The 14,621-nt window shown below is 44.3% G+C and overlaps 1 protein-coding gene across 4 annotated transcripts in view; it reads left to right on the top strand.

The window, feature by feature from the left end:
* ARHGEF15 (Rho guanine nucleotide exchange factor 15) overlaps positions 1–14,621 on the top strand; it is a 61,005-nt gene that overhangs the window by 18,989 nt on the left and 27,395 nt on the right. Inside the window, exon 1 of one of the 4 annotated variants that reach the window (XM_067469775.1) lies at positions 8,234–8,305. The exons of the other annotated variants lie outside the window; for them this stretch is intronic. The gene's annotated coding sequence lies outside the window, so the exon portion shown is untranslated. Of the gene's footprint in view, positions 1–8,233; positions 8,306–14,621 lie in introns of those variants that run through there. 4 annotated transcript variants of the gene reach the window in all.

Below are 14,621 nucleotides of genomic sequence, written 5' to 3' on the forward strand. Positions count from 1 at the left end.
AGTTAATATAGCATAGAATTAAAACAAAAAGTGGCAAAGGACCCCAAAGATCATCCAATCCAACCACATTATGCTAAGCACAATCAAAGCACTCCTGACAGATGACCATTGAGTCTCTGTTGAAAAACCTCCCAAAGAAGGAGACTCTACCATCTTCTGAAGCAACATATTCACAGTGCTTTCTATCAGGAAATGGTTGACTAATATTTGAATGGAATTTCTTTCTCTGTATTGTCAAAGACTGTCATGGCCAGAATCACTGGGTTGTTGTGTGTTTTCTGGGCTATATGGCCATGTTCTAAAAGCATTCTCTCCTGACGTTTCGCCTGCATCAATGGCAGGCATCCTCAGAGGTTGTGAGGTCTCTTGACAACTAGGATCATTGGGTTTATATATCTGTCCAGGATGGGAGAAAGAACTCTTGTCTGTTGGAGGTAGGCGTGAATGTTTCAATTGGCCACCTTGATTAGCATTTGATGGCCTGACAGTTTTTAGATGTAGCTTGTTACTGCCTGGGGAAATCCTTTGTTGAGAGGTGATTAGCTGTCCCTGATTGTTTCTTGTCTGGTGTTCTCCTGTGTTTGAGTGTTGTTCTTTAATTTTAGAATTTTTTAAAATACTGATAGGCAGATTTTGTTCATTTTTATGCTTTCTTCCTTTCTGTTGAAATTGTCCACATGTTTGTGGATTTCAATGGCTTCTCTGTGTAGCCTGAAATGGTGGTTGTGAGAGTGGTCCAGCATTTCTGTGTCCAGGATGGGTCATCAGGTGCTCTGTTATGGCTGACTTCTCTTTCCCTGTAATTTGAAGCCATTGCACATTAAGAAGTTCTGGATTAAGAGACTTGCAGAAAAGACCTACAAACTTTGATTTGCTACTGATAAACTTTTGGTTTTCAAAAAGGACTTACAGAGTTGTGCATTTTGCTGTAAGAACCAGTTGTTTATCCCACATAAGGACATTATTTTGGTTTAGACAATTGCATGAAGTATACTGTGTACAAACTGCTAGTACATTTAATGTTGTTGTACTATGAGCATAAATATGATATACATCCTTATGATTATATAACTGTATTACTTTTTGGTGTATAGTGGCCTTTCACCCTTGTACTTCGGTGAATCTTTGCTCTCTATTATAGAATTGGCCATCTGCAAGGACGTTGTCCAGGGGACGTCCGGATGTTTTGATGTTTTACCATCCTTGTGGGAAGCTTCTCTCATATCTAGGTTCTTGTGGGTTTATTGTGGGTAGGGAGGTCTGTTGGAAATAGGACAATGGGTTTATATATCTGTGGAATGGCAGGGGTTCCACAGATTCCACAGATATATAAACCCATTGTCCTATTTCCAACAGACCTCACTACCTCTGAGGATGCTTGCCATAGATGCAGGCGAAACATCAGGAGATATGCCTCTAGAACATGGCCCTATAGCCCGAAAAAACCCACAAGAACCTAGTGATTCCAGCCATGAAAGCCTTCGACAATACATTCTCTCATGTCCCCTCATGGGGAGCTAGAGCTGACAGAGGGAGCTCAATCCACTCTCCCTGGATTTGAACCGCTGAACTATCGGTCAGCAGTCCTGCTGGCACAAGGGTTTAACCCATTGCACCACCTGGGTATTCTCCTCGAGGTGATATCCTTTTATTTAAACATGCCATCTCGCCCCCTCTCAACTATCTCTTCTCCAGTCTAAACGCATCCAGATCGCTGAACCATTCCAAATAGGGATTCCTGGTTTCCAGATCTTTTACCATTTTGGTCACCCTCCTTTGGAACCCTTCCAGCTCCTCAGTATCCTTCTAGCATCTTGTCCACAGCTGGCTTTACAAGGGCAAGCTGCCCAGTGTGCGCCTGCTCTTTAATTTCCATGACCACAAAGGACTAGCAGCTTGTTCTTGGCAAAAGAGTGTGATATCTGGAGCCTTAGCATTTTGTGCATAATTTGTTTGGCACTGCTTATGTCTTAGGTCTTTTTGCAAACTGTTTTGTGTATCCCATGCTTTACTAGGGTGCATCTACATTGTAGAATTCATTCAATGTATTGTCGAAAGCTTTCATGGCTGGAATCACTGGGTTGTAGGTTTTTTCGGGCTATATGGCCATGTTCTAGAGGCATCCTCTCCTGACGTTTCGCCTGCATCTATGACAAGCATCCTCAGAGATAGTAAGGTCCTCACTACCTCTGAGGATGCTTGCCGTAGATGTAGGCGAAACATCAGGAGAAGATGCCTCTAGAACATGGCCATATAGCTCAAAAAACCCCTACAACAACCCAGAATTCATTCAGTCTGCCGTGACTTGATGTGATGGAATCCTGGGAGCTGTTGTTTTATAAGGCCCTTCGCTGCAAAAGAGAGACAGTGCCTCAGCAACCTACAACTCCCAAGATCCCAAAGCATGGAGCCGTGGCCGTGTAAGTGGTGTCAAACTGTATTGATTAAAAAGTGTAGATCGGTGGTTCTCAACCTTCCTAATGTCGCAACCCCGTAATACAGTTCCTCATGTTGTGGTGACCCAAACCATAACATTATTTTTGTTGCTACTTTACAACTGTAATTTTGCTACTATTAGGAATCATAATGTAAATATCTGACATGCAGGATGTATTTTCATTCACTGGACCATATTTGACACAAATACCCGATACGCCCAAATTTGAAAACTGGTAGGTTTTAGGGGGATTGATTTTGTCGTTTGGGAGTTGTAGTTGCTGGGATTTATAGTTCACCTACAATCAAAGAGCATTCTGAACTCCACCAACAATTGAACTAAACTTGGCACGCAGAATTCCCTCAACCAACAGAAAATACTGGAAGGGTTTGGTGGACATTGACCTTGGGTTTTGGAGTTGTAGTTCACCTACATCCAGAGATCATTGTGGACTCAAACAATGATGGATCTGGACCAAACTTGGCACGGATACTCAATCTGCCCAAATATGTACACTGATGGAGTTTGGGGAAAATAGACCTTGGCATTTGGGAGTTGTAATTGCTGGGATTTATAGTTCACCTAGAATCAAAGAGCCCCTTGAACCTTACAACGATAAAATTGGGCCAAACTTCCCACACAGAATCCCCATGACCAAGAGAAAATACTGTGTTTTCTGATGGTCTTTGGCAACCTTTCTGACACCCCCCCTCGTGAACTCCCCCCTCCCAGATTGAGAAACACTACTTTAGAGCTTCTTTGCAGCCTAGGAGTAAGAAGTGTGCTGCCTTTTGTGCTTCAAATTTCCTACTTAATTGGATCTTTCGTAATATATTTTTATTATGTGAAGTGCAGCAGTGAAAAAAAAAGGAGATGGGTGTGTATAACTCAAGGCAGCTTGCAATGTAATTAAAATTACGCAATAAACCTAGTTATCAAGACAGAATATAGTTGAATCCTTGGGAGATTGATGCTTGGAAAAAGTATATTTTCTTATATATTCCTGACCTAGATCTGCGTCCTGCTGTGTGGGTGCTATCAAGTTGCTTGTTGACTTATGACAACCCCATGAATTTAATAAGGTTTTCTTAGGCAACGAATGCTCAGAGGTGGTTTTGCCAATTCCTGCCTCTCAAATACAGCCAACAGCACCTAATTTTCCTTGGCATCACTGTATCCAAATATTAAGCAGGCCTGATCTTGCATTAGCTTCTAAGAACAAAGAAGGGTATTCTGTTCAGGCCTTTTCTCCAAATGGGGACATTGGAAATTGTTTAAAGGCTTTTTAATTGGTGTTTAAAACTGTCTTGTTACCACTTGTCAAGAGGTTTCCTATGACTTTAGTTTATTTATATTTTAACTGGTTAAAACTGGTTTTTTACATTGCTCATATGCATTCTGTTAATTAATTAATGGTTACTCTTGTAAATAAATAAAATAAAAGACAATAATGGGGAGAGCTATTCCAATGGCACCAGATATTTGTACCTGAAAAGCAGCAGATCTGACTTAGGAAGCTAAGCAGGATCATCTGTGGTTTATACTTGGATGGGAGACCACCCTTGAATACCGGGTGCTCATAGTTCTACACTGTAATATACATACTTACATATGTCTACACTGACACTGAGTTGGAAGAGACCGCAAAAATATTTTGTAAAATGTTGTAATTAATATTTTGTAAATAATGATACATTTAGCTGCAGTTTCCCATTTTTTTTATGTATGGTGCCTTTTGGGACACCCTGTCTAGATAATTATGAGTAGCAGTATATAGAGAGAGGCTGTTCCCATAGAGGAAGTGGGAAATTGTCAATAAATATAGTATTGTCAAAGGCTTTCATAGCCGGAATCACTGGGTTGTTGTATTTTTTTCGGGCTATATGGCCATGGTCTAGACTGAGGCATTCTCTCCTGACATTTTGCCTGCATCTATGGCAAGCATCCTCAGAGGATGCTTGCCATAGATGCAGACAAAAAGTCAGGAGAGAATGCCTCTAGACCATGACCATATAGCCCGAAAAACCCTACAACAATCCAAATATAGTATTATTTACAAAATATTCCTTACAAAATGTTACAAAATATTTACAACTTATTCTTTATGTGTTGGCCACCTCTTTCTGCACATACACACATATACAGTCTTCTCCTCTAACCGTGGCTACAATTTACCATTTCCCCTATGCATATTCCATGTATATATGTATGTTTTCTGGAATCAATGCATTGTGAAAGGAGTGATACTACTACCTATAAATATGATAAACATCCTGCAAATCTCTTGGGAAGACAGGCGGACAAATATCAGCATGCTGGAAGAAGCAAAGTCTACCAACACTGAAGTGATGCTCCTACGCCATCAACTCGTGGTCCGAATGCCCGATTGTCTCCCAAAGCAGTTACTATACTCCCAACTCAAGAACGAGAAGCACAATGTCGGTGGACAAGCAAAGAGATTTAAAGATGGGCTTAAAGTCAACCTTAAAAACTGTGGCATAGACACCAAGAACTGGGAGTCCTTGTGGACAACAAGTTAAACATGAGCCAACAATGTGATGTGGTGGCAAAAAATGCTAATGGGATTTTGGCCTGCATCAATAGGAGCATAGTGTCTAGGTCCAGGGAAGTAATGCTACCCCTCTATTCCGCTTTGGTTAGACCACACCTGGAATATTGTGTCCCATTCTGGGCACCACAATTCAAGAGAGATATTGACAAGCTGGAATGTGTCCAGAGGAGGAGCTGGGCATGTTTAGCCTGAAGAAGAGAAGGATGAGAGGAGATATGATAGCCATGTATAAATATGTGAGAGGAAGCCACAGGGAGGAGGGAGCAAGCTTGTTTTCTGCTTCCCCGGACACTAGGACGCGGAACAATGGCTTCAAACTACAAGAAAGGAGATTCCATCTGAACATGAGGAAGAACTTCCTGACTGTGAGAGCCGTTCAGCAGTGGAACTCTCTGCCCCGGAGTGTGGTGGAGGCTCCTTCTTTGGAAGCTTTTAAACAGAGGCTGGATGGCCATCTGTCAGGAGTGATTTGAATGCAATATTCCTGCTTCTTGGCAGAATGGGGTTGGACTGGATGGCCCATGAGGTCTCTTCCAACTCTTTGATTCTATGCTTCTATGGGAAGCCCTGGCCCTTGAGTACTCTAGCTGGAGGTCAGCTGTGATCAGCAATGCTGCAGAATTTGAAGAGGTACGAATGGAGGGTTAAAGAGAGAAACGTGTCAAGAGGAAGGCACAGCAAGCCAACACAGACTAGGACTGCCTTCCACTTGGAAACCAATGTCCTCGTTGTGGGAGAACATGAGGATCAAGAATAGGCTCCACATGTTGGCTTTGGAGGACCATCATACTCTGGCAATGAGGGATTGCCTAAGTAAAATGATAACCCCTTAAATTTCACAATTCCGTTTGCATGTCTTGCAAGCCATCTGTTCTCAACTTTCACCTGTACTTTATGGGAGGCTGCTTTCTAGAAGTGGTTTTGGTGAGCTGTAACCACACCAAGGAGGCTTTTCTGTTTGCAGTGCATGATCCCTGCAAAAGTGGATGGATCACGCGACGTTTCTAGAGCATGGCCCCAATTTCAGCGAAGGAGAAAGGCCTGTTTTCATCCCTCCCAGAATGAGGTCAGGACAGATTTGTCCTCTGAGAGTTGGAGCAAGCAGTTGAATTTGGGAGTGCCGTGAAAACAAATCTCTGGAGCTCCGACTCATAGCAAAGGCGTCTTTAGATAACTCGGAGTATCTCTTGAATAGGGCCAGATTTTGTGGAAATGCCGCTTTCTACCAGTTCATTTTATTGTTCCAGCCGTTGTCCACATAATGGTAAACAAAGTACACTACAACTCCCAGTATCCATCACTATTGGCCATGATGGCTATGAATGATGGGAGCTGTAGTCCAAATAATATTCTGAAGGCTGCACTTTGCTTGCCATGGTCTACCATGTAGTTTATTCTCGAAACTTTGACACTGGATGCATCTATACCAGGCATGGGGAAAGTTTAGCTCTCCAGGTGTTTTGGACTTCCAACTCCCAACATTCCTAACAGTCTCAGGCCCTTTCCTTTTCCCCCTCAGCCGCTTAAGCGGCTGAGGGGGAAAAGGAAGGGGCCTGAGGCTGTTAGGAATGGTGGGAGTTGAAGTCCAAAACACCTGGAGGGCCAAAGTTTCCCCATGCCTGGTGTAGAGCCAAACAAAAACAGCATCAAAAGAAACCTTAGGACAGTGTTCTCTCTTTTACTGCAACCGTATCAGTGAAAAATAAGCTTCTCATGTTCCCTCTCTATCTTCCCTTCTCCCAGCTAAACATCCCCCAGGAGGAAAAGAGGAAGGAAAAAGGAAAAAAGAAGGGAGGGAGGAAGAGAAGTATGGAAGGAAGGGTGGAAAGGGAATGGAGGAATGGGGGAAAGAAAGTAGGAAGGAAGGAAAAAGAGGGAGAGAGGGAAGGAGGGCGGAAAGAGGGAAGGAAGGATGAAAGGGTGGAAGGGAAGGATGGGTGGAAGGAAGGGTGGAAGAGAATGTAGGGAAGGGAGAGAGGGAGGAAAGACCAAGGGAAAGGAAGGAAAAAGAGGAAGAGAGGGAAGGAAGGATGAAAGGGTGAAAGGGAAGGATGGAAGGAAGGAAGTGGTGGAAGAGAATGGAGGGAAGGGAGGGAGAGAAGGAGGAAAGACCAAACGGAAGGAAGGAAAAAGAGGAAGAGAGGGAAGGAAGGATGAAAGGGCAGAAGGGAAGGATGGAAGTTAGGAAGGAAGGGTGGAAGAGAATGGAGGGAGGGAAGGGAGGGAGGAAAGACCAAAGGGAAGGAAGGAAAAAGAGGAAGAGAGGGAAGGAAGGGTGAAAGGGAAGGAAGGAAGTGGTGGAAGAGAATGGAGGGAGGGAAAGGAGGGAGGAAAGAGTGAAGGAAGGAAATACAAAAGGGAAGGAAGGAAAAAGAGGGAGAGAGGAAAGGAGGGAGGAAAGAGGGAAGGAAGGATGAAAGAGTGGAAGAGAATGGAGGGAGGGAGGTAGGAAGTTAGGAAAGAGTGAAGGAAGGAAAGACAAAAGGGAAGGAAGAAAGGAAAATAGGGAGAGAGGGAAGGAGGGAGGAAAGAGGGAAGGAAGGGGGAAGGAAGAAGGGAGGAAAGAGAGAAGGAAGGATAGCCTGGTGAGAGAGGAGTGCCTGAGAAAAGAGCCCAAGGGGCTGCATCTGGCCCCCGGGCCTGGGTGTGATAGACATTATGATAGAAATTATGACCCTTTAGGAGAGAAGGCTAAAGGCTTTGTAAAATTACTGCTGCCAGGATTTCATAGCAGTGAGCCATGGTAGTTAAAGTAGCGTCAAACTGCAGCAATTCTACAGTGCAGATGTTTGCTCAATTTGCTATGCATTCATCATATCGCTCTTCATATCACTAACAGAGAGGGAAACAGAGCGTGCAAAATGCATTGGGAGGACAAAACACAAGCAAGCGCCGCCAACCATTTGTCCCAGGAGTATTTAAAAAGAAGAAGAAGCAACCGCCTCCTCCCACCTACAGTTTGACAGATTGCAAAACTGCCTACTCAGCAGCTGACACTATTTTGGATTCGTCTAGGATCCCTGGGGAAAGTGGGGGAGAAGGGAGAAAGAGATCCATTTGGGGCCAAGAAGACAAAAGGGAGGGATAATTAGAAGAAGAAGAGGAGGAGGAGGAGGAGGAGAAGAGAGGAGGAGGAGGAACAACAACCATGTTTCAAGATTTAAAAGGCTGTCCCATTAAGGAGGAGGGGGGGAACTGGTTTTCTGCTGCTCTGGGGACCAGGACACAAGGGAGCAATGGTTCCAAATGGCAGTGAAAGAGATTTGACTGAAAAGATTAGGAAGAACTTCCTGAGAGTAAGAGCTGTTTAATTATATTTATTTATTTATGACATTTATATGCCGCCCTTCTTACCCCAAAGGGGACTCAGTATAATATATTGTATACACACATACAATATATTATATTATTAGCATAGTACAATATCAATATTTAATATTACTATATTGTATTATACCATTATGTTGTAATATTATTAGTAATATTACATGTAATATAAATATATAATTATATTATCATATTATTAGTAGTATAAGGAGCCCCCAGTGGTGCAGTGGGTTAAACCCTTGTGCCGGCAGGACTGAAGACCGACAGGTCACAGGTTTAAATCAGGGGAGAGCGTGGATGAGCTCCCTTTTCAGCTCCAGCTCCCCATACGGGTACATGAGAGAAGCCTCCCACAAGGATGGTAAAACATCAAAACATCCGGGCGTCTCCTGGGCAATGTCCTTGCAGATAGCCAATTCTCTCACACCAGAAGTGACTTGCAGTTTCTCTGCAAGTCGCTCCTGACATGACAACAAATTATTACTATTTGTTGGAGAGTGTCATAGGCGGCCTCGGAGTGTGGTGGAGTCTTCTTCTCCGGAGGCTTTTCCACAGAGGCTGTCTATCGGGAGTGCTTTGATTGTGCCTTTTTGCATGGCAGGGGGTTGGACTGGATGGTCCTTGGGAGTCTCTTCCAACTCCAGGATTCTAGGATTATATATCAGGAGTAAGCAGTACGGGGTCTAATGGATGCACTTTCTTTCTCCCATCCACCATCTCCTCCTGACCAAGGTTAACCCTTTTGGGATCCAAAGGTTTCCCATCTTTCCTTCACTTTCTGCCTCCGAAAGAGAAGAGGAAGGGGAGGAAAGGGCAGGGAGGGGGCTTGGGGAGAGCCCCTTCCTCCTGGCCAGCACATCCTACTCCGGCCTGCCATGCGGCCCCCAAGTTAGAAAGTTTGCACCCCAAACCACTGAACCTATTCTGGGAGATAAAGTTGAGAGCCTTAGATAACTTCTTCTCAGCCTGTACATAAACTTGGATTCAGCATCTCAGTGACAGCGGACCCACAGCCTCCCCTGCACGAAGTCTCAGTTCGGGTACGCAAGGTACTAACAGTATAGTGTTACCATAGCAACAATCACACTTTTATCAGTTTTCATGGAGCTAAAAGAAAGAGACTTGCTCCATCCATGATGCTCTTTGGAGGTGTTAATGAGATAATTAAAGGAGACGATCTTTCAGTGAAATATACGAAATGCTGATTGAGTATCCCTTATCTAAAATGCTTGGGACCATATACAGTGAAATATCTGTATATATAAAAGCATGATCAAAACTTTCAGGTATGAATGAAGTATGTATGAAGTATATATATCAGGTTCATATTCTGTATCTGAAGTACTTGGGACGGTGAGTGTTTTGGATTTCGGGATTTGGAATGTCTGTGTTTACATTTATGTGCATAACTAGCCGTCCCCCGATTTATTAAATTATTGTTATTACTAGCCATTCCTTGCCATGCGTTGCTGTGGCCCACATGGGGGTTCTGTGTGGGAGGTTTGGCCCAATTCTATCGTTGGTAGGATTCAGAATGCTCTGTGATTGTAGGTGAGCTACAAATCCCAGCAACTACAACTCCCAAATGTCAAGATTCTATTTTCCCCAAACTCCACCAGTGTTCACATTTGGGCATATTGAGTATTCTTGTAGAGTTTGGTCCAGATCCATCATTGTTTGAGTCACATTTTTATGTTTGCAACCTCCTAGGTTGGCAGAAGCTGGGGCTAACAGCAGGAGCTCACCTCGCTCCCCAGATTCGAATAATCAACCTTTTGGTCAGCAAGTCCTGCAGCTCAGTGGTTTAACCCACTGCACAACTGGGGGCTCTTTTGCAAAGTCTACTAGGGCTTTAAGGGCACTTCTTTTTTGACCTGGATGATGGTTGGAGTTTTTATGTACTGTAGGTACCTATCAGTGAGCATTAGTTTTCTGCAAACTATGTGACTCAATTGTTGATTTGGTTTGCAGATGACTTGGACATCTAGAAATTGCAGTTTTCCTTCGTTTTCTTTTTCCATGGTAAATTGGATGTTTGGGTGGATGTTGTTGATGTGGTCCAGGAACTTGTTTAGTTCTTGTTCTCCATGGCTCCAAATTGTGAAAGTGTTTCCCACATATTGGAATCATATAGTGAGCTTTTCTGGTTCTGTTTCCTGGGCTTGTTCCCCAAAGTATTCCATGTAAACATTTGCTATGACAGGGCTATGCATACGTTCTACCGTACTGATGCACCCATGGTTTGGCTCAAGGGTTTTATCAATCTTGACTAGTTTATGGACCTGGGTTTCCCCCCTTTCCCTGCCTTAATTATGTTCCTTGACCCTGTCTCTCGGCACAAAGCCCGGCTCCTCCACCCACTTGGTGGGCCCAAAATATCTAGCCAGCAGCTGACCTCCCCCAACTGTCTCCTGCGAGGCAGCTGTCATGATTTCATTCCCTCACCCATTTTCCTTGCCTTCATGTATGTGAGTGCATGTTCGCATGTTTACAACACTCCTGTTCCTTTCTGGTTTATAGCAAAAGCTAGGTGGGTGCCTCTGGAGGAACAGGTAAGGGGAGAACGGCGTGAATATCCCAAATTTTGGAATGCTGCAAGGAAGAATGGGATGTGTGTGTGTGTGTTTGCAAGGGTGTGCCAGAACCTGGAATACAGGCAGTCCCTCAATTATGAACAAGATAGCTTCTGTAGGTTTGTTCTTAAGTTGAATGTGTATGTTAGCTTCAGCCATATATCTACATGTTTATATCTATCTCTATATCATTTTGGATAGTATATGGAAGGACTAACACCCTGTGGTGTTTGTTTTGCTGCCTGTACCCCTGCTCAGAAGGTTTCCCCTCACTTTCTGTCCCTGTGATAATTGGATATTTACAAATTTAGCTTGTTGTGGAAACAAGGATTGGCGAGAAAGCCTCAGTGGAGACACCTTTCCCCCACGATAACTCTTTCAGGAGTGAATTTCACTTCCTAGAGGTAGATTCCTCTCACTTCCTGTTGTCTCATCCCCATTCTTAACTATGGCTCATTTGTAAGTCGGATGTTTGTAACTTGAGGTTTGCCTGTATGTCTCATCTGAATTTGAAATCCCAGCCAGGTTTTTCAAAGAAGGGTTGGCTCTGGGAATTAACCTTCTAATGTGGAAAAAGGAGGGTGGAATTTCATTTGCGGAGATGAAAGGCTAATAATTCTTTACTGCCTTACCCAGTTGAAGAGCCGAAGGACTTTATATAGAGCCGATAAAGTCCATTTCCCTGTTTCATGAGTAACAGGAAACTCAGCCATTGGGTTGGAGAATAACAGAAGCTAAACAGGGTTGTGACCACTGCAAAAGGCATTCCAGCCTTTTTCTCCTTCAATATCCTCCTTTGAGTCTTTAGCTGTCAAACCAAATGTGTAAACTTGGTTCAATTCACAAAGAGCACTTGTTCTTTTGGCAAAGTTATGCCTTTCCCTTCAACCTACAAGGCAGTGTTTCTCAAACTGGGGGTCGGGACCCCTGGGAGGGTCGCGAGGCGGTGTCAGAGGGGTCACCAAAGACCATCAGAAAACACAGTATTTTCTGTTGGCCATGAGGGTTTCGTGTGGGTTTCATTGGTGGGATTCAGGATGATCTTTGATTGTAGGTGAACTATAAATCCCAGCAACTACAACTCCCAAATATCAAGGTCTATTTCCCCCAAACTTGACCAGTATTCACATTTGGGCATATTGAGTATTTCTGCTAAGTTTGGTCCATTGTTTGAGTCCACAGTGCTCTCTGAATGTGGGCGAACTACAACTCCAAAACTCAAGGTCAATGCCCACCAAACCCTTTTAGAATTTTCTGTTGGAAGGAAGGCTGAGTCAAGCTAAGCTTGGTCCATTGCTTGAGTCCACAGTGCTCTCTGAATATAGGTGAACCTTCGCAGAAGCATACGAGAAGCTCGGCCTGTCACTGAACATTGAGAAAACCAAGGTGCTGTTCCAGCAGTCACCAGCCAATCCCTCTCCAATGCCAGTAATACAGCTTAATGGTGTAACATTAGAAAATGTGGACCATTTCCACTACCTTGGCAGCCACCTCTCCACCAAAGTCAACATCGACGCCGAAATATAACACCGCCTGAGCTCTGCAAGTGCAGCATTTTCCAGAATGAAGCAGAGAGTGTTTGAGAACCGGGACATCCGTAGGGAGACCAAGGTGCTTGTCTATAAAGCTATTGTCCTCCCAACTCTGCTATATGCCTGTGAGACGTGGACTGTCTACAGACGTCACATGCAGCTCCTGGAACGATTCCATCAGTGCTGCCTCCGGAAAATCCTGCAATGAAGACAAGCGGACAAATGTCAGTGTGCTGGAAGAAGCAAAGACCACCAGCATTGAAGCGATGGTCCTCCAACATCAACTCCGCTGGGCCGGCCACGTTGTCCGGATGCCTGACAACCGTCTTCCAAAGCAGCTGCTCTACTCCGAACTCAAGAACGGAAAGCGCAATGTTGGTGGACAGGAAAAGAGATTTAAAGATGGGCTCAAAGCCAACCTTAAAAACTCTGGTATAGACACTGAGAACTGGGAAGCCCTGGCTCTTGAGTGCTCCAGCTGGAGGTCAGCTGTGACCAGCAGTGCTGCAGAATTTGAGGAGGCACGAGTGGAGGGTGAAAGAGAGAAACGTGCCAGGAGGAAGGCGCATCAAGCCAACCCCGACCGGGACCACCTTCCACCTGGAAACCAATGCCCCCACTGCGGAAGAAGATGCAGAGCAAGAATAGGGCTCCACAGCCACATACGGACCCACAAGGAAATCCATAATGGAAGACCATCTTACTCATCCAACGAGGGATCGCCTAAGTAAGTAAGTAAGTAATAGGTGAACTACAACTCCAAAAATCAAGATCAATGCCCACCAAACCCTTTTAGGATTTTCTGTTGGTCATGGGAGTTCTGTGTGTCACGTTTGGTTCAGTTCCATCATTAGCGGAGTTCAGAATGCTCTTTGATTGTAGGTTAACTATAAATCCCAGCAACTACAACTCTCAAATGACAAAATCAGCACCTCCCCCAATCCCAACAGTATTCAAATTTGGGCATATTGGGTATTTTTTTTGGCAAATTTGGTCCAGTGAATGAAAATTCATCCTGCATGTCAGATATTTACATTACAATTGATAACAGTAGCAAAATTACAGTTATGAAGTAGCAACGAAAATAATGTTATAGTTGAGGATCACCACAACATGAGGAACTGTATTAAAGGGCTGCAGTATTAGGAAGGTTGAGAAACACTGCTACAAGGCAACTCTTCTTGGCAGTGAAGACATTGCTTCCAGTCCAACCTAGAAATCTATGGCTTTGGGACTTCATCAATGGAATTCAGGGCTAGGTACGTAACTTAAGTTCTCACTGTCAGGAATTTCTTCCTAATACTTAGGTAAAATATCTTTTCCTGCAGTTTGAATCCATTCTTCCATGTCCTAATCTCTAAAAATGCAGTGCTGAAGTTGGACCCTAGGTTGCAACATGGTGGCCATAACTTTTATACTGCCCATACTCTTGTTTTGTGCAAAGCAGCATTTTCCGGTACTGGGGTCAGACTCACCCCTCTCCCCAATTTCCAAAAAACGTGTTTCAGAGCAACCCTGTTGTGGTATTTTCCCCAGCTGGCAGCCATGAGAGCCGCACCCAGGCAAGGGTTGCCAAGCTGAAGAGCCTCTCTGGCTGCCAGCCCAGAGGGCCATTTGGAGCCGGCTGGGTTGCCGCGTGTGCGAATTCCCCAGAGGGCAGGATGTGCTGTCTTGCGTGTGGAGCTTGCAATGAATGAAGTTGTAGAGCCTTCGGCCCGGAGGATAGATGACGCCAAAGGCTGGAGTGCCAAGGGCTGTGTGCATGAGTTTGGAATGCTTCCGGAAGGAAGGCTGAGTCAAGTGGCCAGAGAGAGTTTTTTGCCTAACGGAACAAAGAGGTGAGATGGACACAACCGGTTGTTTGGGTTGCCGTTGGGGTTCCTGCATTTGCACTGTGGAGTGAATGCAGTTTGCCACCACTTGAACTGCCATGGCTCAATGCTATGTATTCTGGGATTTGTAATTTGGTGAGGCACCAGCACTCTTTGGAAGAGAAAGCTAAAGACCTTGCATAGCTACAACTCCCATGATCCCACAGCGTCAACCCATGACAATTAAACTGTATCCATTCTACAGTGTAGATGCAAACATAGAGCCATAGTACAGTGATTCAACCTCAGACCATCATCAGATAGGATTGGGAAAGCTGCACTGTGGTCTGGAGAGATGCTGCTAAGGAC

Source organism: Anolis sagrei, chromosome 6 (assembly GCF_037176765.1).
Source record: "Anolis sagrei isolate rAnoSag1 chromosome 6, rAnoSag1.mat, whole genome shotgun sequence".
NCBI classification, from domain to species: Eukaryota; Metazoa; Chordata; class Lepidosauria; order Squamata; family Dactyloidae; genus Anolis; species Anolis sagrei.